The 25,168-nt window shown below is 48.3% G+C and overlaps 2 protein-coding genes across 2 annotated transcripts in view; both read left to right on the forward strand.

The window, feature by feature from the left end:
* Window positions 1-25,168, forward strand: part of LOC101325118 (uncharacterized) — a 288,914-nt gene that overhangs the window by 76,894 nt on the left and 186,852 nt on the right. The gene's annotated exons all lie outside the window — the stretch shown is intronic.
* The window catches only part of LITAF (lipopolysaccharide induced TNF factor), a 30,597-nt gene continuing 9,361 nt past the window's right edge, over window positions 3,933-25,168 (forward strand). Inside the window, exon 1 of the mRNA XM_033841302.2 lies at window positions 3,933-4,034. The gene's annotated coding sequence lies outside the window, so the exon portion shown is untranslated. The remainder of the gene's footprint in view (window positions 4,035-25,168) is intronic.

Here is a 25,168-nt window from a genome sequence, read left to right on the forward strand (position 1 = left end):
AAATTTGTGTGAGTCACTTTATTGCAATATTCACTTTGTTGTGGTGGTCTGGAACTGAACCCATAATATAGCCGAAGTATGCGGTTAGTGTGCTTTTATGCACAAAAGTTTTTAATCATGATGAAGTTCAATTTATCTATTTTTTCCTTTTGTTGCTTGTGCTTTTGATGTCATATTTGATAAACCATTGCCTAATCCAAGATCATGAGGATTTACACTTTTGTTTCCTTCTAAGAGTTTTATAGTTTTTCCATTTTGAATTCATTTTTTTCTATAGTGTGAGGTAGGGATCCAGCTTCATTGTTTTTTTTTGTTTTTTGGTCTTTTTTTTTGCGGTACGCGGGTCTCTCACTGTTGTGGCCCCTCCTGTTGCGGAGCACAGGCTCCAGACGCGCAGGCTCAGCGGCCATGGCTCACGGGCCCAGCCGCTCCGTGGCATGTGGGATCTTCCCGGACCGGGGCACGAACCCGCGTCCCCTGCATCGGCAGGCGGACTCTCAACCACTGCGCCACCAGGGAAGCCCCAGCTTCATTGTTTTGCATGTGAATATCCAGTTGTTCCAGCACCACTTGCTGTAAAGACTCTTTTCCCATGGAATGGTCTTGATATCTTTCTCAAAAACCCATTGCCCACAGATGTATGGGTTTATATATGGAATCTCAGTTTTATTTCATTGGTTTATATGTCTATTCTTATGCCCATAACACATGCTTTGATTACTGTAGGTTTGTACTGAATAATAACTTTGGAAATTTAGAAGTGTGAGTCCTCCGACTTTGTGTTCTTTTTCACAATTGTTTTGGTTATTGAGTCCCTTGCAATTCCATATGAATTTTAGTGTCTGCTTATCTATTTCTGCCAAAGAGGCAGTTGGGATTTAGATAGAGATTATATTGGATCTCTACATAAGTTTGGGGAGTATTACCATCCATGATGGTTAGTTTTGTGTGTCAACTTGGCTAGGCTGTAGTACCCAGTAATTCAAGTAAACGCTAATTTAGGTGTTGCTGTGAAGGTATTTTGTAGATGTGGTTAACTTCTACAACAAGTTGACTTTAAGGAGATTATTTAGGTAATTTGGGCCTTATCCAACCAGTTGAATGTCCTTAAGAGCAAAACTGAGGTTTCCCAGAAGAATTCCACCTATGGACTAGAGCTTCAGCTCCTGCTCAGGAGTTTCGTATCTATCTCTCTATCTATATCTGTGTATCTATGTGTCTATGTATGTATCTATCTCTGGTTCCATTTCTCTGATAGAACTCCGATATACCACATGAATATCTTCCCATTTATTTAGGTCTTCTTTAATTTCCTTCAGCAACATTCAGTGAAGAAGTCTTAAACTTCCTTAGTTAAACTGTTTTCTGCATTTTGTTTTTGTATTTTTCCTTGCTAGTGTATAGAAATGCCACTGATTTTTTAAATGTTGATCTGGTATCCTGCCACCTTACAGAACTTGTTTATTTGTACTAACAGTTTTTGTGGATTCCTTAGGATTTTCTATATACAAGATGATGTTATCTACAAACAGAGATAGTTTTACCCCTTCCTTTCCAATCTGGATGCTTTTTATTTCTTTTTCTTGCCTACTTGCTCTGGCTAGAACTTCTAGTACAGTGTTGAATAGAAGTTGTGAAAGCAGACATCCTTGCTTGTACTTGATCTCAAGGGTGAAAGCATCCTGTCTTTCACCATGGAGATGATGTTTGCTGTGGGATTTTTGTAGATGCTCCTTATCAGGTTGTGGAAGTGTCTTTCTATTCCAAGTTTGTTGAGTGTCTTTATATCTTGAAAAGGTGTTGGATTTGGGGGACTTCCCTGGCGATCCAGTGGTTAAGACTCCGCACTTCCACTGCAGGGGGTGCGGGTTTGACCCCTGATTGGGGAACTAACTAAGGTCCCACATGCCGTGTGGTATGGCCAAAAACTGAAAAAAAGGTTTCGGATTCGTCATATGCTTTTTCTGTGTCTATTGATGACACAGAAAAAGATGATCATGTGGCTGGTTTACTTTTCTTCCCTTCTTGGAAGCGTTGGGTTGGAAATTTCAACTCTGTGGTTTTTTCAGGGGTCAAAAAAGGGTTACAGTTTTATAGCTCTCCCCATAAATAATTGCAGACTCACGGATGCAGTAAGTGTTTAGGACAGATGAGAAAACAAAACCAGCTCCTGCTGTGGCTCAGCAGTTGGGGGGAGAAAAACGAATGAAGATGGCTTAGCAATGAGTAATAGAGACGGAAATTCAGGTGTGCGATTGCTTTTCCTTCAGTAGAAAGGAAGAAGGAAAGAAGGGGATGGGGGAGAGGGAGGAAGGCTGTTTCTTCAAGATTTTGCTCTGATATATTTTCTGTAGGGCTCACCTCTTGCTATCAATGGTCTGTGATACTCTGGGTTAATGTCAAGACATCAGGTGTTGGGCACAATCCAGCTGTCTCTATAGTTTTAAAACAAGAAAAGATTGGCATCACTAATAACATCTACGTGGCAACTTCTCATGCTGGGGAGAACTTTGAAATCCCCTCCTTTAATTGAGTAATACGTCCAGGGCTGGTAGTAATACGTGGCTGCTGGTAGCTGGGTCCACGTGGTGAAAGGTGGTAAGAGCTTTGGGCAGGGAAGAAGGGGACAGTTTACTATAAGACATTGGGCAAGTCACTCTCTGCCTGGGTCTCAGTGTAAAGTGGGGGAGGGTTCCACCACCAGAGGAGTTCTGGGATCCAGGTCTATGAATCCGCAAGGGGGATTTTAAGCTCCCCGCCCAGGTTCCAGAATCATCAGCCGGTGATTCAGAAACAAAACCAAATAACAAACAAAAAAGCCCGATGAATTTCCGGCATTTCTCTAGATAGCCACGTTAGGGTTCCACCCATTCTCCAGGACTCTGTACTCTCAAAGCCACATCAGCTCATCAGTGCCCTGTAATGACTTCCCAGGGGGGCCTGCTGGATCAGGGCTGCTATTATTACTGTAGCAGCATAATGGGGGCTCTTATCAGATACGCAGCACCTGTTTAGGGGCAAAGGGTTTTGCTGAAACAGTAGTTACTGATTTCCAGTTTTCAGTGATGGAGTGAGAAAGTACCTAGGGGCCAGGGGCCACCCTGGGGGCATACAAAGTACAATAGTTAGCAGATAGGGTAAGTTTTTTTTGTTTTTTTTTTTTAACATCTTTCTTGGAGTATAATTGCTTTACAATGGTGTTAGTTTCTGCTTTATAATATAGGGTAAGTTTTATTTAACGCAATCTGTGTTAAATGCTTTGCCTGCATTAGCTCACCTAATTCTCCCGTAGATCTTATGAGATATGCGCTGTTATGCCCATTTTACAGAGAGGAGACTGAGGCTCAGAGAAAGTGGGCACTTGGCCAAAGGCACATAGAGCATCTTGGGCTGTCTGTATGCGTCTGAATGTACAGAAATTTGTTATGGGGAGAGAAGGGCCGCCCTCCGGAGGGCAGGGAGCACTGGATCCCTTGGCGCGGGATCTGGAACTCGAGGGTGGGGGTCCGCATAGTCTGAGGGTGGGGAAGAAGGAATGCCAGAGATGGGGGACCCATGCGAACCGGGGAGAGCAGGGGGTGGAAATCAGGAGGGGAGATTCAAGGGTGTCCGGGCACGTGGCGGGGATCGACGAGCAGGGGCAGAATCCGAAAGGGGAGACACCAGTATGGGGCGAGTGGGGTCTGGGCTGAAACTGGGGGTTCCAGGGAGTGAACGGGGTCTGGGGTGTAACCCGGGGTGTTTCGAGGGTAGTGGGAGATCGGAGGGGTGGAGGGGAAGGGCAGAAGCCGGAGGGTCGCAGGTCCCTGGCGGGCTCTCAGGCCCGGGTTAGCGGCCCCCGCAGGTGGCTGGGCGCGGGTCCAGACCGCGCGCGGAGGCGTGGAGAAGCCGGAAGCCGAAGCCGCAGCGTCCCGCCCCGGCCGGTCCAGCTCCCGCCCCCGCCGCCGGGAGCTCCTCCCCGCCGCCCGCCCGCCAGCCCGCCAGCCTGTACCGCCAGCTCAGACCTCCCGGCTCGACTGGTTGCGCGGGCGGCGGTGAGTGCAGCGCTGGAGGGCTGGCGGTCGGGGCGCGGGTGGGGGGCGCGGATGGGGGCGGGCAGCGGCCGGGGCGTGAATCGGGGGTACCCCGGGCCGGCGGTGGGGAGCGAGCGGGCTCCGTGCGGCGCGAGCACCTGCTCCGGGCTCCACGCGGGTCGTGGCGGCCGGGAACCCTGACGGGTCCCCGGGGTCGAGGTGGGGTGGAAGGCGTCGAGGTCCCGCCTCGATCTTCTGTGCGGCGCCGGTGAGGCCGGGTTTCCAGCCTCTCGGCGCCTGTTCCCGCCGCGGGACAGGCTGGTTCCGTTCCTGCTCTGCTAAGTGGGCAGATCGCCCGCGTATCGCGGGCGGTGGGGTCGTCCCTCCCCAACCTGAAAGCGCGCCCCTTCCTACTCGCGGGGCCGCCTCCCCGGAGAGAACTCCCCGAGGCTTTTCAGGAAAGTCTCAACTCGCTCTGGTGGCAGCTATCTCAAAGTTGAGATTTCCAGAATCATCAGCCGGTGATTCAGAAACAAAACCAAATAACAAACAAAAAAGCCCGACGAATTTCCGGACGCCGGTCCCAGAAATTCGACTTCTAGGGGCCACGGCATCTGCGTTTTTCCCCTGACCCCGGGGATTCCCCGCAGGATTCAGGACGGCTCTCAGCCGCTGACTGTGTGGACACCCGAGGGCCTAGGGAGCCCCCAGCAGATGAAAATCCGGGACACAGAGCAAAGGGAGCCTGGGCCCTGGCTAGACGCCCCCTTCATGGGGGGGTAAGGTGGGCAGCCTGTGAGTGCAGGGCTGGGCCGGGACCCCATCCACTGCCGGTGCTGGATGGATGCCAGTGGCACATGCCGGCGAGGTGGACCTCGCCCCTCCCTACCAAGATAGGCAGGTCGCCCCCTCCCGTCTGCTGTACAGGCCCCTGTCGATCTGGGCAGTGGGGTAATTGTTGTGCCAGAAGCCCTTGGTCAGGGTCAGGGAGAGGAGGTGATGGGAAATGGGTGTATTCTGGAAGGGCTGTGCATTCCAGGGATCAGGCCAGCTGGTCTTTGAATAGTTTTCTGGTGGCTTTTGTGCTTCCGATAAGTGGGGCTGATGTCATTGCCTGTTGAACCGAGCTTTGGTGGCTGGGAAATCCAGTTTCTGGAAGCCACAGGACCTTCCCATCTTAGCCCGTCAGGGTAGACTCTCCCACCCGTCCTTCCCAAGAGGAATAAATCCTTGGCCTGGTGAGCTGGCCCTGGTTCAGGCGCTGTCTGGAATGCAGGTTGGCCCTGCCGTTCCCCTGGGGCCCTTTTAAGGAAAGACATGGTTTGCATTAGTGTGTGCTTGACTGCCTCCCTTACCTTCCTACTCCCACCCCAAGACGTCTCTGGGTGACTCTTCTAAAATGGGACTAACCTGGATGCCGTGTAGTGGGATGAACTGGTATTTGGGACTCCACCAGCATGTTTGGTTTTATCACAATTGGCTCGGAGTCCAGCGAGCAGGTGACTTGCTCTACCTGGCATAGAATAACACCCATGCTGCACTTGGCTTACCTCTCAGCCAGTCCTTGCTCTGGAATGTAAATGTGCCCCAGACTCTCTAAGAAACATTTATTGTAGCTCTGCGATGGGAGAGGTCCATCTTCTCTTTCCTGTTACTTTAAGGCATGAATAATACATGCTTTTATTCAAATTTGTAAAAGTATCCTTGTTGTAATGTTTTCGTGGATTAAGTGACTCGGTGATTGATCTGAGATGGAGAATCAATTTCTGAAGTCTCTTAAAATACTAGATAGAAGTCATTTCGCTGGCTCTGGCGAGTAAACTTCCCTTTGTTCCTGTGGTCGCTTTTACGCGATAGCTGTGGGGAAATAAAGTGCTACCCTTGCCTTGTAAAGGACACAGAAGAAATGGCTCCCGGTCCTGAGGGGTTTATGCTGTGGGTGGAAAATGGAAACACACAAAGGTGAAAAGCCAATGCTCAGCAATGCCCCTGTGACTCTGGAAGGATTGAAAGGAATGGAAAGGAGGGAGCTGTGAGCTGGGGGCCAGGTTAGTCGGGGAAAGTTTCATAGCAAAGCAGAGGCCTGAGTACAGGTAGCAGAAGGTACATGTGGACTTAGATGGGCAGCATTCCGAATGAGCAGGAGGGGCTCAGCAAAGCTTCGGAGGAGGCACGGACTAGCCCATAGCTGAGAACAGTAAAAGGGGAACCACTGAGAGCAAAGGAACCGGAAGGCCTAAGTTCATTTTCAAGGAGATAGGGCATGATTTGTTGCCATTACCCACAACCAGAGGTGCTATGGTGCCACTGTGAGAACGGGAGTATGCCCTCAGGGACTTAAAATTCTCCCACCGAAGATCAATCAACCCCAGCTACAGTGATGGTGGAAAAAGCAAGATCTGACACGAAGTCCAAAGTCTTGGCACGGTGACTTGTCCTTATTTGTGCTTTCACTGCAACAAAAATAGCTCAGTGGGCGAGGTGGTCCATCTCAACATGCAAATAAGTCCTCCGTAACTCTGCCAGACTTAGTACTGACGTGTTTATGGTGTCTTTGGTGCCTATTTGGCCCCCCCATGGCCTGTTCTGAACTTGACTGGTGTTTACTTATCTTAACATTGTTATTTGAGTTCTAAGTGGTACTTTCCCGGGTCCTCACAATTTCATCTTATTGTTTGCACTCCGGGCAGTCAGGATAACACTTTCGTAGCTAATGAAGTTGTCCCTTAACCGCAGGTTATTTCAGTAGGAGAACTGTGTGTCGTTTCATAGGGTTTAAGACCTGGACAGAAGAAAGGAAATATCAAGGGTGTCTGTGTGGTGATTCCCTGTTCACCTAGTAGGTAGGAGGTTAATTCACCAAGATCGGAAAAGCCAGAGGCACTTTCTTCTTTGTGGGTGAAGAAGGTAACTTCAGGGAAAATGATGATGGAGAATTGAAGCTTACTTAGCTCGTGGAGTTTTAGAATTGACAGTGTTCCTGGGGTCAGTTTAAGAGCTTAGCATTGACTTGCCCTAACCTTGAGTCCAGGGAGGTTATTCATAAAGGCTGCACTGATAGCTTTTAAAGTTATGTAAAAAATAACAATATTACAGAAAGCGTGAAAGATAAAGAAGATTATCAGGTATAATCTCACCCTGTGAATGAAACAACTAGCATCTGTTTTCCTTATTTGGCCGTTTTATCTTTTGTCATGGTGCCTGTTTTTTTATGAAGTTGTAATCAGGGTACATGTCATTTTGTCTTCTGATGGAGTCCCATTAATGTTCTCATTGTGCTGTTTCATCAAAAACTATCATTCATGTGGAAACTGGGGATGTGGTTTCACCAGGAATCCAGGGGGAAATTGCCCTCTCTGATTGTGGGGGAGCAGCCCAGCTCCCCAGTGGAAGGATTTTCCATTCTACAAATCACTGTAATTTGTAGTTATGCCATCTTTGAACCTGGCTCTCAGATTGTGGTCACTTTATCTTTGACTTGTGAAACAGACTGAATTTAGAAGATGTCATTTGAAAACATGTCTCTGAAATCTTTCCCTGTGAGCTTTGGTATTTTTTAACTGAGGGAGACCGAATCTGAATGTGTTTTGGGGTCCATTAGCCTAAGAACCTTAGTGTAATTTCTCACTTCCTTTCCCAAAGAGAGTTGGAGATCCCAATTTCCCCTTTTGTCTAAATTCTTCCTCCTTACTGACTGAGAGCTTAAGAAGCACCATTTGCCTGGGACGTTTTCTGGTGCCGTATACGGGTTAAATTACATTACAGCAAACACAGCGTCGCAGAATCTTTGTATTTTAAAGATTGCTAGCCAGTGGCCTTTAGTTTAAGAACTTTGAACAATATTTGATGGACTAAATGTAGAAGTCAGATAATTCGTTAGGGTTTTTGAAATCAGGTTTCACTTGTGCTCACATTATTGTAAAGAACATTTTTCTCCAGCGACTGTGAAAGACCAGCTCTCTTTGACCTCAGCTGGTTCTCCTCCTTGTGTACAAACTAGACTGTTTTCTTAGGGGACCTGACAACTTGCATGTGTGTGTGTGTCCTCCTTTTGCTGAAGGAATGCCTTTTTTTCCTGGGGTCATTTCTGTGATGCACGTATACCCGGAGCAAGATTCTTTTCTGGGGCCGCACGGTGGGGGCAGAGAGTGGAATTGAATAGTCTTCCTCTTTTTCTTCCTGAAAGAACTGATCTTAGAGGATTAAGTTGGTGGTGAAAAAGCTGCTTTATCTTCTCTCTGAAGGCTTTGCCCTTTTGTATGTTGATCTGATACCTAAATCTAGAAAACAGGAGGATATATTTTTAGAAGAGTTTATCACCTACCTGTGGTTAAAAACCCCTTTGTGAGAGTTTTAAAATCTATCTTAAGGGAGGGGGTACAGATCTGTGGCCGAGAATCAGTGTGCATTCAGCTGGGAGGTTTGGAGATTCATTCAACTCTAAGGCCCATTTGCTTAAATATGGTGATATCTATCTATCTACCTAGGTAAGTATCCATCCACTCATCCTCAGTGAGAAATAATAGAAACCCTGATCATCACCCCCGCCTCCACTGAACCTTTCCCATTTAACCAAAATACACTTGAGAAAAAAAAAACTTAAAAAAGTAAACCTTAACATTTTTTTGCTTTTGTTTTTAAAAACTGAACTTGAATGCTTTTGAGTGAGGCCTGCCTGCTCCAGTTCATCTTATAGTTTAATTTTAGATTTGCGGGAAAGTAGCAGTTCGGGCAGGGAGTTCTCATCTACCCCTCACCCAGTCGTCCCGACTACCCCCCGCCCCGCAACATCTTACATCATCACCACAGGACATTTGTCAAACTAGGAAACTGACATTGGTAGCTCACTGTTAATCACATTCCAGACGTTATTTGGAGTTCACCAGTGTTTCCGCCAACGTCCCTTTTCCGTTCTAAGATCCCACCCAGGGTACCATACTGCATTGAATCACCCCATCTCCCAGTCTCCTCCGGTCTACTACGGTTTCTCAGTCTTTCCTTTCCTCTCTGGAGAGCACTGGGCAGAGATTTTATAGAATTTCCCTCACATTGGGTTTGTCTGATGTTTTTCTCATGATTGCACTGAGGTTATGGGTTTGGGGGAAGAAGGCCTCAGAGATGAAGGGCTCTTTGCATCACATCACATCAGGGGGTACATGATACCCATGTGACATTGCTAATGATGTTAACCTTTGTCTCTAGCTTAAGGTGGTGTTTGCCAGCTTTCCCCATTGTAGATAGTCTTCTTCTCTTTTCCTAGACTATTCCTTAAAAGCAAGATACTAAATCCAGCCCACACCTAGGAGAGGGAGGGGCTAGATTAATCTCCACCTCCTGGAGGGAGGGGGCTTCTACACATATCATTTGGAATTCTTCTGTAAGGAAGATTTGTCTTTATTTAGGAAATACTTCTCTAGTTATAAGTAAGTACTCGGGATGTAAATGTATAATAAAGGTAATTAATATGGCTGTACATTATAAATGAAACTTATTAAGAAAGTAAATCCTAAGAGTTCTCATCACAAGGAAAAGAATTTTTTTCCTATTTCTTTAGTGTTGAGTCTTTATGAGAGGATGGCTGTTCACTGAACTATTGTGGTAATCATTTCGTGATGTATGTAAGGCAAATCATCATGTTGTACACCTTAAACTTACACAGTGCTGTATGTGAGTTATATCTCAAACTGGAAAAGAAAACTACCCCCCAAAAATACACTCTTTCAAAGAGCGTGCACTATAGATTCCCCCATCGTATATGGGATATGTATACGCCATATGTTCGCATGAAATCTCAGCTCTGCCAGGAGGTTGTCTGTGCATCGCTTTCGCTAAAGCTCTGGGGGATCCAGAGAAACATGGAAGATAGCCCTTCCCTGGAGGGGTGTAATGCAGTCCAGTTAGGGAAACAGAATCTAATTTGCAGACAGGAAGCAATTAGGACACAGTGGGAAGGCTTCTGTCATCCAGGGCTGGGTTGTATAGGATAGGCAAGGGGAAGCGGGGCATGCCTTAAAAGACTGCAGTAGCTAATGTTTACCACCCTGTTCTCACCTTAAGTCTTGCTAAAGGCAAGACTGTTGTATAACTTTCAAAGGTATGACAGTTATAAAACCTACAGTCATCTGGACTATGGCCAGAATTGAGAAAATAAGCAAATAGGAGTCTCCCAAGTAACGCAGGTATTTATCATCAAGATAAATGCCCAAGCTTGTTTACTTTTCTCATGGGAGGCACCGAAGGAAACTAGTAATTCTTACTTTACACAGAGTTCTTACACACTGGGTTCTGGTTTTCCAGTCCTCGGAAGCTTTGAAGCAGCAAATGGAGGAGTAGGATGGGGGCTGCCAGCAGCCTGGGGTATCACAGAACCACAAGATGCTGACACAAGCATTTCCCTCCCTCCCTCCCTCCCTCCTTTCCTTCCTTCCTTCCTTCCTTCCTATCCTCCTTCCCTCCCTCTCTTTCTCTCTCTCTTCCTTTCTTTCTTGACTTCAAGAAGGCAGAGAGAAATAATAGGGGATCATTTTAGAAAATGGTTAAGAGATTTTCAGGGGAGAGATATTGAAAAAGGGGCCTCGATCAGAATGAAGCAACACCAGAAGTTATGAGACTGGAGTTTTTGTTGTGTTGGGACGTGATCTGGGGAGAGGACCCCTTGGCTACGGGTCTTTGGGCCTTGGATGTGTGTTTATACTGATGGGGAGTTGTTGGATGGCTTCTGCTGTGGTCGCTTTCTCCTGGTATTCTAGGTTTTGAGGCTTATTTTTAGAATCTGAATTCTCCCTGGCAGGGGTTGAAAACTTTGGGGGGCTTTTCAAGTCACTTTTGGGCTGCTGGTTAATGAAACAGAACCTGCGTGGGGGTCCCTCCCCAGAAGGTCCAGCCTGGGAGCCTGGTCCCCACCTCACCTGGGCCAGACTCTTTGTTTCTTTTTTTCTTGGCCGTGCTGTGCGGCATTCGGGATCTTAGTTCCTCGACCAGGGATAGGACCTGCTCCCCTTACAGTGAGAAGCGCGGAGTCTTAACCACTGGACTGCCAGGGAAGTCCCAGGGCCAGGCTCTTGATGTAGAAAGTGCTCCTGTAACCCGACCCCACCCTCCTGGCCAACCACTGCTCACGCCCCCACAGGACACAGGTGTACCTGCCTCTGTGTCTTCTGCCACACTGTTCACCCACCTCCTGTTCTGCCCTCGCCTGTGTCCTTCTCTTGTCTTAGACCCTCCACTTGCCTTAGAATCTGGGCTCAGTTTCCCCTTTGCGTTTGCTCCCATATCTCCCCATGTTGGTTAACTTTGCCTCCCTAAATGGGTTCCTTAAGCCCAGTGAGGGAGGGTCCATGCCTCCCCAATCCCACATCCGCCATCAGCCTTCAGAACCTCCCGCCTGAAAAATGGATCATAGAGTAAAATGTGAAGAGAAGAATTTTATTTTGGCCAATAGGATGTTAGTACAGATTTGGGGCTGATATAGCAGAAACGGTGGAGTGCACATCTTTTCACCAAAGAGAAGTAATCAGTAACTTTAATGATAACGTCATTTCACCCAGAGGTGGGAGGACAAGAGACACCAACCTGGGGAGGGCAAATATGGGTTTGCAGAAGAGGCTCTTTTTCCCCATTAAAAAAAAAAAGAAGTTTTGGGACTTCTTTGGTGGCGCAGTGGTTAAGAATCCACCTGCCAATGCAGGGGACATGGGTTCGAGCCCTGGTCCAGGAAGATCCCACATGCCAGTTGCAGAGCAACTAAGCCTGTGCACCACAACTACTGAGGCTGTGTTCTAGAGCCCGTGAGCCACAACGACTGAGCCTGCGTGCCACAACTACTGAAGCCCGCGCGCCTAGAGCCTGTGCTCCACAGCAAGAGAAGCCACCGCCATGAGAAGCGCACGCACTGTGATGAAGAGTAGCCCCCGCTTGCCACAACAAGAGAAAGCCTGTGCACAGCAACGAAGACCCAATGCCGCCAAAAATAAATAAATAAAATAAATGTATTAAAATAAAAGGTTTAATGTATTTTATTTTAAATTTCATTAATTTTAAAACATTTTTTATAAATACATCATAATTAATATAAATAATTAAATTATAATTATAGATTATAGAACTGTAAATTTTTAAAGTTATAAATATGTTTAACTTATTAGTTTTTTCTTAATTTAATTTTTTGATTTTGTAATCTTGCTATGGCTCAACATACAAAAGATCAACTTAGGGTATAAGAGTGAAAAGCTTTCATCTGGCTGCATCCCCCAGTGCTCCTCCCCCCTCTGCTTACAGGCAACCACTGTTACCAGTTTCTTTGTTTCTTTTTTTCTTCTTTTCTTTTTTTTCCCTTCCTTTTGGCCACATCATGCAGCAGTGAAAGCGCTGAGTTCTAACCACCGGACCGCCAGGGAATTCCCAGTTATCAGTTTCTTGTGTATCCATTTGGAGGCATTTTATGCATGTTTTACGAAGAAATACATATATCCTTCTTCGTTGTACCCAAATGATGGCTTGTGACAATAAACACCATTTGGGCTTTTGTCATGCACTGATACATCTCGGAGATAACTGCGTTTCTGCACATAAACTTCCTCATTCTGTCTTTTTTGTGGCTGCGTTGGGTCTTCGCTGCTGCGCGCGCGCGCGCGGGCTCTCTCTAGTTGCGGTGAGCTGGGGCTACCCTTCGTTGTGGTGCACGGGCTTCTCATTGTGGTGGCTTCTCTTGTTGCGGAGCACGGGCTCTTGGGCACGCGGGCTCAGTAGTTGTGGCACACGGGCTTAGCTGCTCCGCGGCATGTGGGATCTTCCTGGACTAGGGCTCGAACCTGTGTCCCCTGCATTGGCAGGTGGGTTCTTAACCACTGCGCCACCAGGGAAGCCCCCTCATTCTTTCTTGATGGTTGCATACTATTCCCTTGTGTGGATGCGCCATAACTGGTCTACCCAGGCCTCTGCTGATGGACAATTAGGTGGTTTCTGGCAACATTGCAGTGAGTACCCTTGTGTGCTCATCGTTTTGTCACTGCACCCAGGCATGGGGTCAGCTCTGATACAGATTTCTAGAGGAGGAATTGCTAGGTTAAAGGACTCATGCATGTTAAATTTTGGTAGATGCTTCTGTTGTGTGAGACTCAGGTTACCTTCCTACCAGCTCTGGGAGAGAGGCCTGTTCATCCACGTCCAGGCCAGCTCTGTGTACAATCAAACATTCTGCTCTTTGCCAGGGTGAAAATGGCAAGTCTAATGGGTGAAAAAGATCTGGGTATCAGTTGTGGATTTTTTTAAACACAGCCCTTTCATTTAATTAATTCATTTATTTAATTGACGTATAATCGATTTACAATGTGTTAGTTTCTGGCGTGTGACAAAGTGATTCAGTTATACATATATATACATATTCTTTTTCATTATGGTTTATTACAGGATATTGAATATAGGTCCCTGTGCTATACAGTAGGTCCTTGTTATTTATCTATTTTGTGTATATTAGTGTGTACCTGCTAATCCCAAACTCCTAATTTATCCCTCCCCACCTTCCCCCTTTGGTAACCGTAAGTTTGTTATCTCTGTCTATCAAACCTTTCATTTTAGAATAGTTTTAGATACACAGGAAAGTTGCAGAGCCGGCGCAGAGGTGCCGTATGCTCCATCCAGCCTCCCCTACTGTTAGCATCTTACATCATCGGGGTGCATTCGCCACAGCTAAGAAACCGACATTGGTGACTTCCTGTTAACCAAGCTCCAGACTTTTTGAGTGTCACCAGTTTTTCCAGTGGATTCCATTCCAGGGTCCAATCCAGGACCTACCTTTTGTTCGGTTGTCACCTGCCATTCTCCTTTGGTCTGTGACACTTTCTCAGGCTTTCCTTTTTCCATGACCTTGGCTGTTCTGAGTTCTGGCCTGGTCCCCTGTAGAAAGTCGCCCAATTTCGGTTTGTCTGAGCTTTTCTTGTGATGAGCCTGGGGTCAGGGGTTTTGGGGAGCAGGACCACCAAGCCAGAGTGCCCTTTTCACTCCGTCAGATCAGCAGGTGCGTGATGTCCGCATGACTCCTCACTGATGATATTAAGCTTGACCATCTGTCCCTGAGTCGCTTTAACTGCATCTCCCTGCTTTAGAGAGAGACAAGCATCTTTCTGTATGAAGACTGGCTTGGCCAGGGTGGGGTGGGGTGGGGGGGAGCTGTCCAGGGGTGGGTCGTGGTCAGCATGATGGGTGTGGGGTTGAGGAGTTCAGGGGACCGTGGGCATTGCGTGCAGACCCCCGAGTCCCCGGGGACCTGCTGTGGACGGGCTGACGGGGAGGCACAGCCCCTGAAGGTAGAGGTGCAGGGCCAGGCCAGTGAGGCAGTCCTTCCAGAGGAGACGCCAGCAGCCTTGGGAGAAGAGGACAGGAAACGGGAAGTGGGCTTGGAGGGGTCATGGCCAAGGGAGGAAGGAGGCTGGTGGTCAGGGGTGAATCCGTGGACACGGAAGAGAAGCAGGGAGCCAGAGGGGCTGAGGACCCAGGCTGAGGGAAGAGAGGGGTTTTGGTTTTTACCTTTTTTTCCACTTTTTTTTTTTGTGGTACGTGGGCCTCTCACTGTTGTGGCCTCTCCCGTTGCGGAGCACAGGCTCCGGACGCACAGGCTCAGCGGCCATGGCTCACGGGCCCAGCCGCTCCGCGGCATGCGGGATCCTCCCGGACCGGGGCACGAACCTGTGTCCCCTGCATCTCAACCACTGCTCCACCAGGGAAGCCCTGGTTTTTACCTTTTAATAAGGAAAGATTTGAACCAGCCTAGAGATTAGGAGAGAAGCCAGCTGAGAGGGCAGGGTTGGCAGGAGGGGTCATTGTTGGAGCAAAGTTCCCTGGACGTGGCGGGGTGTGGCGGGGTGGCCACACTTGTGGACTTTAAGTGGAGTTTGAACCAGAGAAGGGCTCCTTCAGTATCGAGGGTGGGTGGACAGATGCCTGGGAGCTGGGGTGGGAGGTTGAGGGGCTCAGGTCTCTGGTGGGGGGCACCCACCATGGGAGGGGGAGAGCCCCCTTGGGAGTCTGCAGGGCCAGAGGGGGATTGGGCAACCTAGCTAGGAGGGGGCAGGTTTGTTTGCTCTGGCTGCTGTAACAAATTACAAGCCTAGTAGCTGAAATAACACGTGTATTATCCTACAGTCTGGAGCTCAGAAGTCCACAATGGGTGTCACTGGGTGACAAGGTGCTGCATTCCTCCTCGAGGCTCTAGGCCGGAATCCAGCTAGCATCCGCCTGCATGTCTTGGTTCATGGCTCCGTGGGCCAATTTCAAAGCCAATGGGCCCCTTCTCTCTTTCAGGCCCTCCTGCTTCCCTATTCTAAGGACCCCTGTGGTTGCCTCAGGCCCACCTGGATCATCTCCTCATCTCAAGGGCCTTAACTTCATGACAGCTGCAGAGTCCCTTTTGCCATTTAAGGCACGTTCTGGGGATTAGGGTGTGGACAGCTTTAAGGGGCATTATTCTGTCTATGTACTGCAGGTGGGGCTGGGAGGGTCAGACTGTAGGGGGTTTGGACAAACAAGTAAAGGCGTGAAGGTAGAGGCCTCACAACAGGGGCACGTGGTGTGATGGGGTCTGTGCTTGGGTCCTCCTGCCTCCTGGCAGTGAGACCTCTTGTGTCACTGAGGGCAAGTGACCCCCTCCCCGGATTTTACTCTGCTTCCCTGTAAGTAATTAGAACTAATGCTTTCGTAGTGACCCACGTGCCCAGTGTTCTGGGCACATCCAACTTGCAACACTGTGAAGGTGTGGGTACGATTGTTAGCCCATTTTCCAGATGAGGAAACCAAGGCACAGAGAAATGAAGCAACTCACCCAAGTTCACACAGCCTAGACATGGCAGAGTTGGGATTTGAACCAAGGAAGTTTGGTCCCAGTTACTGCTGTTAAACATTCAACCTACCTTAAAATCCTATCGTCTTAATTTTCTTTGGGCCTTTTTTGTTCCCCTCTCTGTGCCCCATCTGCTCACATTCTTCCATGTCTTCTCTTTTCTCCAAATCACTGTTGGGTATTCAGCAGGCCAGGTCGTGGTCCACGTCATTCCTACTGACCCCTGAGAGGTGGGTGGTGCCCGCCCATGCTTGTAAATGACAGGCAACACACACAGGTGTTTCTGAAAACCCCACATGCAACCGTATCTTGGGTACCAGGCAGAGACATCCCACCTGTAACATTTCTGAGCTCAGTGGCCATGGCCTTGCTTCTCCACCAGGTCAGTTCCTGATCAGAGTCGCCTGTGAAGCCCATGTGTCTTGTACAATTGCCCAAGGAGAATTCTCAGCATCGGGCATTACCTCTCTGTCCTCCTCCTCCTTTGCTTTTGGACCCTGCCTGCCTGTCGGTCATTTCACCAGAAAGGATTGGGAGTGGGGAGAAAAAAGTCACCTGAGACTCCTTAAGAGTCCCCCTTCCATCCGTGCTGGTTGTAGGTAAGCACTGAGGGTGGAGATGCTGCAAAGGTGTGAACTCCGTCCCCCCCACTTCCTGTCCACACGTGTCAGCAGCAGTTGCTGATGTTTATGGCATCTTGGGGTAGAAGCTCGTTAGAGCCTCTGAATTTTCTTGACACCCATGAGAAAAGATTGTCATTTTTGGAGAATGGTTGACACACCATCCATTTAGAACAAGTGGCTTCAGAGCCATGCCAAGGACCAGGTGATGAACACGGAGTGACAGGTGTTACTGAGTTTGGGCTGGTGGCAGCGAGGAGCCTGCTAATAAGTTCAGATCTTGGACGGATGGTGCAGCCGCAGGAAGCACCTCCTTCTCACTCTCTTCTGAAACCCCAACAAGAACCAGCAGTGGTTGTCGGCAAAATTCAGGGATGCCTTCTGCAGAGCCCGGGGACGAGCAGCCTCAGAAACTTGCATCAAAGAGTAAAAATGAACCGATCTTGAAGTTTAGAGACTGTGGCTTTTTTTGTCTCTGATTTTGTCTTGTTTGTGTTTACTTGCCTCCACACTTCCCTTTTCAAGTTCTTTCCACCCACATCTTTTTTTTTTCCAAAGGGTGTGAGGAGAGCCCTTCTTCCTTTTTTTCTTTAATTAATTAATTAACTTATTTATTTTTGCCTACGTTGGGTCTTCATTGCTGCGCACAGGCTTTCTCTAGTTGCGGCGAGCGGGGGCTACTCTTCGTTGCAGTGCGCGGTCTTCTTATTGTGGTGGCTTCTCTTGTTGCGGAGCACGGGCTCTAGGTGCGCAGGCTTCAGTAGTTGTGGCTCGCAGGCTCAGTAGTTGTGGCTCGCAGGCTCTAGGGCACAGGCTCAGTAGTTGTGGCACATGGGCTTAGTTGCTCCATGGCACGTGGGATCTTCCCGGACCAGGGCTCAAACCCGTATCCCCTGCATTGGCAGATGGATTCTTAACCACTGCACCACCAGGGAAGTCCCTCCACCCACACCTTGACCTTCTGCCTGGACATCACAGGGTGCCCTGCTGAGAAATACCATTCTCCCCAGGGCATTCTGGAGGAGACAAAGGATTCCAGACCAGTTAAGTGATTCCAGTTCTGGAGCACATTTGGCCAAACCCTCCTGTTACCTTGAGCTGAACTGCGAGGCCATCTGTTATTGAGACCTGTTGTTAGGAACATCTTCCTATTTTAAAAAAACTTCATTTTTGTCAGATTCTAAGTTGAGACTCTTAGGGTAAGACCCTCCCATTTATGTCTGCTTCCAAATCTTGATGCCATCCAAGATGGGTCTTGGTGTCCTTTTTACACATAGGTATCATTTTCTCCAAACATTTGTGGAAATATCGGGGTGACCAAATTGTCTTGGTCTTTGCCAGGGACTTTCCCAATTTAGGTACCAAAAATCCTGTATCCGGGAAAATCCCTCTTTCCTGGGCGACCTGGGACAGTGGGTTACCCTATGAAGCACCCATGATGCTTTGAGCTTAGTTCTAGGTGCTGGGGGTGCAGATTTTAATAATTTCAATCCCTGCCCTTAAAGGGCCCACAGACTGGTTAGGAAGACGTCTTAGACGAGAAAGGTGCCCTGTGACAAGTACAGCAGAGAAACGTATGTTAATGACAGCTAGCACGTGCTGAGGGCATATGTGTCTCTCGTTGCTCTGGGTCCTCTTCGCAAGTGGATTCGTTTAATCCTCCCAAGAGCCTCATGAGGAAGAAGCTGCCAGTGTGCTTATTTTACAGATGGGAAAACTGAGGCACCAAAGTCATGCCCAGGGGAACTTTGATGCGACCACAGGCTGTCTGGCTCCAGACCCTGCACCCTTGATTTCCGCACTGTGTAGAGAGAGGTTCGGGAGGAATTAGTTCTCCTCTGGGAAAGCCAGAGATCACCTCTTGGAGAAGGTGGCAGCCAAGCAGGGATATGATGGGTGAGAGGAATTTGCAAACCCATAGGGAAGGAAGGAAACAGGGGGCAAAGAGGAAAGAGCATGCTTGGGGCATGTTTGGGGACATCCAAGCCAGGCTGCAGACACATCAATTTGTACCTGTGGTGGGAGGTGAAGTGAGAGGCAGGGTGGGGAGTTAGGGGTTCAACGTGTCCTGGGAACCCCCTCCATCCCAGGCAACTCAGGACCTTAGGTCACCTTCGTCGGGGACACGTTGGCCGGTGTCAGAAACACCCCAGTGGTCTCAATTTTAGGTAAACGGGCCACTGAATGCATTGAACTAAGGCTAGTGGTGGATTTGGAGACTCAAATTGCTTTTATCTTTCTTTCTTTTTTTCTTTTTATTAAGGTGACATTCACCAAACATAAAATTCATCATTTGAAAGTGTACAGTTCAGTGGCAAGTAGTACATTCATAGTGTTTTGCAACCATCACCTCCATCCAGTTCCAGAACATTTTCATCACCCTAAAAAGAAACCCCGTACCTGTTTCCTCCCAGTGCCCTCCCCTCCCCACCCCCAGCTGCTGCACCATTAATTGGTTTTCCGTCTCTGGATTTACCTATCCTGGACATTTCGTATACATGGATGGAATCATACGATGATTTCACGTCTGGCTTCTCTCACTTAGGATCATGTTTTCGAGGTTCATCCCAGCGATGTTTTGGAACCGCTGTATCAGTGATCGAGCTGGTCGGCCAGCCATCGCTAGGCTTCCCGGAAGTCAGCCCCCTGCCTCTGAATTTAGGATTCCACGCAAACGCTGCCAGGCTGGGACCCCAAGTTATCCAGTGAACACTGGTGCAGGCTCCGACCGAGTACGACGACTCCCAGAGCTTGTGTGAGGGCCCGGAATAGCAGCTCCACCGGGGTGTTTCCGGGAATTCTAAGACTGTTTAGGCCGAGTTTTTTTAGGAACAAATCTGTTGCTGAAAGTGACTTGGAGTTTTTTCCTGTGTCTCGAGGTTTCAGGATCAATTCATTAATCTCAGCTCAAGGCGCGAAGATCACTGCGCCCACCGGCGTGGCTTCTCTCCAGGATTTTGAGGGCTTTTTGCGACAGTCTTTCAACAGCGATATTAAAAAGCCTGCTCTGAGACTCGGTTGGCATGGCCTTTGCCTTTTCTTCCCTGGGAGCTGCAGCAGGTGGCAGAGATATCCCAGCCTCCCACTGCTGCTTGAAGCAGATGTGGCATCTCAGAAGTTCTGAGATCTCCCCTTCATTGCTTATGTCCCCCAGATGGGCAGGAATTGCTCTGTGGATATCTAACTCTGGCTGATCACTGACCTCCTGGACCCCTGATTCTCATTAAAGAAGTAGATCGTTTTGAACTGCAAAGTCCTCATGACAAAATTAGTTGAAGTCCATAATGGGCAGGTCGTTTTTTAAATCTTGTCTCGGGTGTGTCGTGTGAAAGTCTGTGTATATGCATCTTCACGGGTGTTAGGAAGGCAGAGAGAAAGGGGGTGACCTGTCGCCTTGGGCTCAGATATGTTGCTTCCACTGAGAATTGATTTTTCCTTTCACGTTTCATTGGGGGGGGGGGGCAAAGTGTGCAAAACGAGTTGCTGATTGTGTCTGGATCTCCCAGCCTGGGAGGTATTTTGATGAGTTCTAAAGAGCTCCAGAGTCTGAGGGGCATGGGTTCAAACCACTCCATCTGTGTACATTTGGATAAGCCGCTCAACCTCTCTGGGCCCCAGTTTTTTCATCTGTGAATCGGGTTGATGACAACAATAATTTCTGACTCAGTGGTGTGGGAATGACATGGGATGATGCATGTAAGGGCGTGAATTACAGGGCCCGCTGCGGTCAAGTTAAGAGCCCGTTACGGTTCATCTTAATGCAGTTGTGAATCTGGGATGGGGTGCGGAGTAGCAGTTGTGAGATAAGTGGTAGATTCTGATCAGGCCAGGACGTCTGGACTCTGAGATGCCAAAATAAGGTGTAAACAGTCTTTGGAACCCCTGAGCACCCTTTACTTTCTTCCTGGAGTGAGAACCCAGCAGATTCAAGACCCAGAGGAGTGATGGGTACAGGAGGAAGTGGATGCCAGCCCAGCCCTGCTTGGCCCCAGTACAACAGAAGGAAGTGTCCCTCTGTCTGCTCACCCGACCCCTGTCCACCTCCCTCCCTTGTGGCTCATGAGATTACGTTGCGAGAGGGCTGGGCATGCCTTGAAAAGAAGATGTAAGGGATCCTAGGACTTGGTCCCTAAAAGGTTAAAAACTGAGTTCGGACAATTGCATTTATGACACCAAGAAAGGAGGAGTCATAATTTAGAAATACTCAATGAACAAATGTGGGTGATTGGCGGAACTCATTGGGCCCAACTACCTCTTTCCAAACAGTGAGTTCTCACTGGGGATCCAAGGGAATGAAAATTGGTTCTTGGGGGAGGGGAGAGGTGAAAAAAATCTGAACTATTACAGTGGTGTGTGGCCCTCCAAAACTCAACCCTGCCCAACAAAATCTTATTTCTTAGTATTTAATTTTTCTTGTTAGGTAGAAATTAAATTATATTCAAGTTAATTAATTGAATTTAAATATAATTTAATTTTTTTCCTTGGGGGCCAGGGGTAGGAGGGGAGGGAGGGAGGCGGCTGTAATGAAAACAAGATTGGGAAATCCTGTTCTATACTGGGTTCAGTGAAGGAGCTACTCCCAGACTCATTCCCGTAGGCCTAACCAGGAATAAATATCCGTGTAGCCCTCACTGCCCATTTAAGAGAACATCTTTCACCCAGCGAATCGTTGTCTCAGAACAAGGGATGTTTTCAGCTAGGGACCCCAGACTTCCAATTGGCATATTTACGGATGAGAGAGTGGGGCCCAGGATCACGCAGCTGGTCATGGGCCAACTTCCAAGTCCAAGCCTGGTTCTTTTTTATTCAGTTATTTACTGATTGATTGATTGATTGATTGGCTGTGTTGGGTCTTCGTTGCTGCATGTGGGCTTTCTCTAGTTGCGGCGAGCGGGGGCTACTCTGTTGCGGTGCGCGGGCTTCTCATTGCGGTGGCTTCTCTTGTTGCGGAGCACGGGCTCTAGACGCACAGGCTTCAGTAGTTGCGGCACGTGGGCTTCAGTAGTTGTGGCTCGTGGGCTCTAGAGCGCTGGCTCAGTAGTTGTGGCGCATGGGCTTAGTTGCTCCGCGGCATGTGGGATCTTCCTGGACCAGGGATCGAACCCGTGTCCCCTGCATTGGAAGGCGGATTCTTAACCCCTGCGCCACCAGGGAAGCCCAGCCTTGTTCTTCTTGCATCAGAAATGCCTCCTTTTCCTTTTCTGTAACCAACGGTCACGATTTGGCTACCTAACATCTGGCCCCAGTGCAGCGTGGAAAGGCAGGGCCTCTGGTTCGAGAAGTATTTGGAATTTCAAGATGGCGGCAGCATTCAGCGGAGCTTGGGGGGCCCTTCTGCGTGTAGGGCCCCGTGGGCCTACACGGGTCACATGCCCGTGAGGTCAGCCCTGGTCAAATTTTCCATATTTAAAAAAAGGGGTTTGGAATGCCTCTCTCTGCATTTGGAAGGAGCTAATAAGAGTCATTATGAGATGGTGGAAACAGAAATCTCCAGCCCTTAGCATTTCCTCGATTCCTGCGGGGGCAGGTGGAAGGTGGGTGGAGAATCGCCTTCAATGTGTCCTTTTCAATAGACTGTCGAGAAAAGCCACTCTCAGGGGCTTAATAAGAAAGTTAAACAACTGGGGAGGGAGGAGGGAGACCCCCTTGTTTGTTCCTTTATTTCCCCCCACAAAGCTCCCCGTAACTGTGGCAACCTGGGTTCTGCAGAGGCTGCACCCCAGCCACCCAGGGCCACCAAAGGATTCTCAAGGCTGTGTTTTACGTGGCAAAACTGTGGCTTTTCTGTTTTGTTAAACTAAAAGACACTTTCCTGTGGTTTCCAGTTTGTCCCAGAAAAATGGGTCCCAAGTATTAGATGGAATTGTGCTGGGGCCTCCGCACACGGGCGGCTCTGGAGGGATGCAGGGTCCTCTGCTGACAGTGGAGCGTCTGTGTGTCTGTGTCCACATGTGTGTCTGCCCTTAAGAATTTCACATTGTGGGGGTGAGGAGGGGAGTGTGGAGGCCAGTTGAGCAAATCCTTTCTGGAAGGGTGGCTTAGTGGCTGGCGAGGTGGGCCTCCTGCCCCTGGGGGAAACCAAATTAAAAAGAAATGGGGGTGGGGAGAGAAAAGAAAAAAGAGAGGGAGAGAAATGGGATTGACTGAAGTGGCATTTCCTGGCCTGGGGCCTGGGGGAAGGCAAGCTGTGGAATTTATTTAGAAAGATTTCAAAGCAGCTGGTTATATGTTTTCTTTCCCTCCCTCCCTCCCTCCTTCCCTCCCTTCCTTCCTTCTTCCTTCCTTCTTTTCCTTAAACCATTCTAGACTGTTGCTCTTGTTCTTTTCAGAATTATGAGCGTGTTTATGTGTCTGTTTGATCCAAAAGCAATGTTCCCGAGAGAGAGTGTCCTGAAGTTCCAGCAAATAGGATGTGACCACAAGAAAGATGATGATGGTCAATTAAAACAGGGGCAGGGGTGGGTAGACATTAATTTCCAGAACCAGAAGCTCAGACCCTTCCTTCCTTTAGATGTCTTGGCAAGAACCCCACCTCCCCCCAGCTTCCTAACACCTGTGTGTTCGCTCTCAGCAGCACAATTCACAATCTCTGAGTTTCTTCCCTTTTGGAGGAGAGAGGCAATGGTTTGACCCGAACTATTTGCAGAATTTGGGGCACCCCAGGACCTTCTGTTTCCCCTCCCGAAGCGCTCCGTTTGCAGCCACAGCAAACTGTGCTATTTTAGGCTTTCTGGACGCATAGTGCTTTCTGCTCTTGTGGGTTTTTTTATATGACTCAGTTTTCATAATAAATCGTGTTGGCAGCTCTGGGTCTGCCTTTCCTGAGACAGGAAGGGACAGTGAGTCCTTGACGTTCTGCACGGTTGTAAAATACCCGGGAGCACGAGGCGGCCGTGTTTCCCCCAGCTGAAGTCTCCTCCAGCGCAGTGCGCGGATGTGGGGAGGTCTGGGGCAAGCCGGGAGGGGACAGCAGCCAGCGTTGGAGGTGAGCCTGGTAGAGAGGCATCCTGGGGCCGATGTTTGTGGCCCGTCTTCCCTCCTACTTCTGCATTTCTGTTCCTGTGGGTGAGAGGAAATTGACACAGTTATATACCTTAACCACTTTTCACAGTCAGTCTGTTTTAAACCCTGAGCCTGTTTTCACAAAGATGTTCTGGGGTCAACCCCCCACTGTAGACTCCCCCCAACCCTGGGCCTTCCACCCCCACGCAGGGGCCTTCCGAGCTTTGCTTCTTGTTTCCTTTCCAGACCTTCTGCTTCATCTACCCTGTCTAGGGTTGGACCTCTCCTTTTCTCTGTAACCTCCCATGGTTCCTGTCCCATAGAACCAGAAAGCGAGCCACATAGGCAATTTAAAATTGTTTAGTAACCACATTTTAAAAAGGAAAAAGAAACAAGTGAAATGAACTGGAACAGCATATTAACTCTGGCTATCTAAAGTATTATCATTTCAATCTAGAGTCGATATAAAAAATTATGAACGAGGTGTTTCACATTAACATTTTAAAAATGTTTTGAAATCCAAGGTGTATTTTACGTTGACATCATATCCCAAATTGGATGCTAAAATTTTATCAAAAACATTTGATCTCAATTCAGAGTTCCTTAAATTTGCTGTTGAGAAAGTAGATTCGCATACCCAAGGAGTCCCAGACTTACATAAAAATGTTCCAGTAAATGAATTGTGTATTTGATTTTCTTTCTTTCTTTCTTTCTTTTTTCTTTCTTTTTTCTTTCTTTTTTTTTTTTTCTTTGTGGGATCTTAGTTCCCCAACCAGGGATTGAACCCGGGCCCTCAGTGGTGAAAGCACAGAGTGCTAACCACTTGGACTGTCAGGGAATTCCCTGTATTCGATTTTCAATTTAAATAAATATAATTTAACAATTCAGTTCCTCGGACGCATTTCAAGTGTTTGGCGGTGTGGTGTGGTTGCTGGCGACCATATTGAACAGCCCACATAGAGACCATTTCCATCCTTCTGGAAAGTTTCCCTTGGACAGCCCCAGGCTTATAGAATGAGATCCAAACATCTCCATAGGGCTTCCACAATTTTCTAGAACCCAGCTCCAACCTATCTGGCTTTATTTATGGATTTTGTTTTATGCATGGTCGTTTTCCCATGCCTCTCTTTCCACTTTGAAAGCCCTTTCATCTCTTCCCCCAGAGAAATCTCCTCTTTCGGGCTGGGCTGAAAGGCAGAGCGTCCTTGAAGGATTCTCCCCTTCTCCTCGCAGCAGAATGAATCGATTCTGCTTCCCACGGGATCTAGAAGAGGAGGCATGGTGCGTGGGAAGCAGCACAGGCCCGGCCAAGCCCCCGGACTGTGGCTCGCTGCCCTCAGAGCTCCCTGCTCCGTTTCTCCTGAGACAGGTTTGAATGGATCTTCTAATGCAGCGTTAGCCCTGCCCCGTTGGAAAAACAGAAGCAGACAAAGGACGGCACTGTGTCCTTCTCCAGCTGCCCGGGGGCTGCCGAGCATGGGACCGCAGACAGGAACACACCCTGGGTCCAGGCCATGTAATTCTAGGCGGGCATCAGTTCTGCAGGGAAAAAAAAAAAACGGTTCTTTGCCCTCACAAAAGGAAATATGTGCCTGGCTGCTCTGATTCTCACTTTTCAAAATGAGAACTGGTTGGTTTGTGTGTCCCTGTGTGTGTTTACTTTTTAAAAACTATAACATATATACAGAAAAGGGCACATA

Source organism: Tursiops truncatus, chromosome 15, assembly GCF_011762595.2.
Source record: "Tursiops truncatus isolate mTurTru1 chromosome 15, mTurTru1.mat.Y, whole genome shotgun sequence".
NCBI classification, from domain to species: domain Eukaryota; kingdom Metazoa; phylum Chordata; class Mammalia; order Artiodactyla; family Delphinidae; genus Tursiops; species Tursiops truncatus.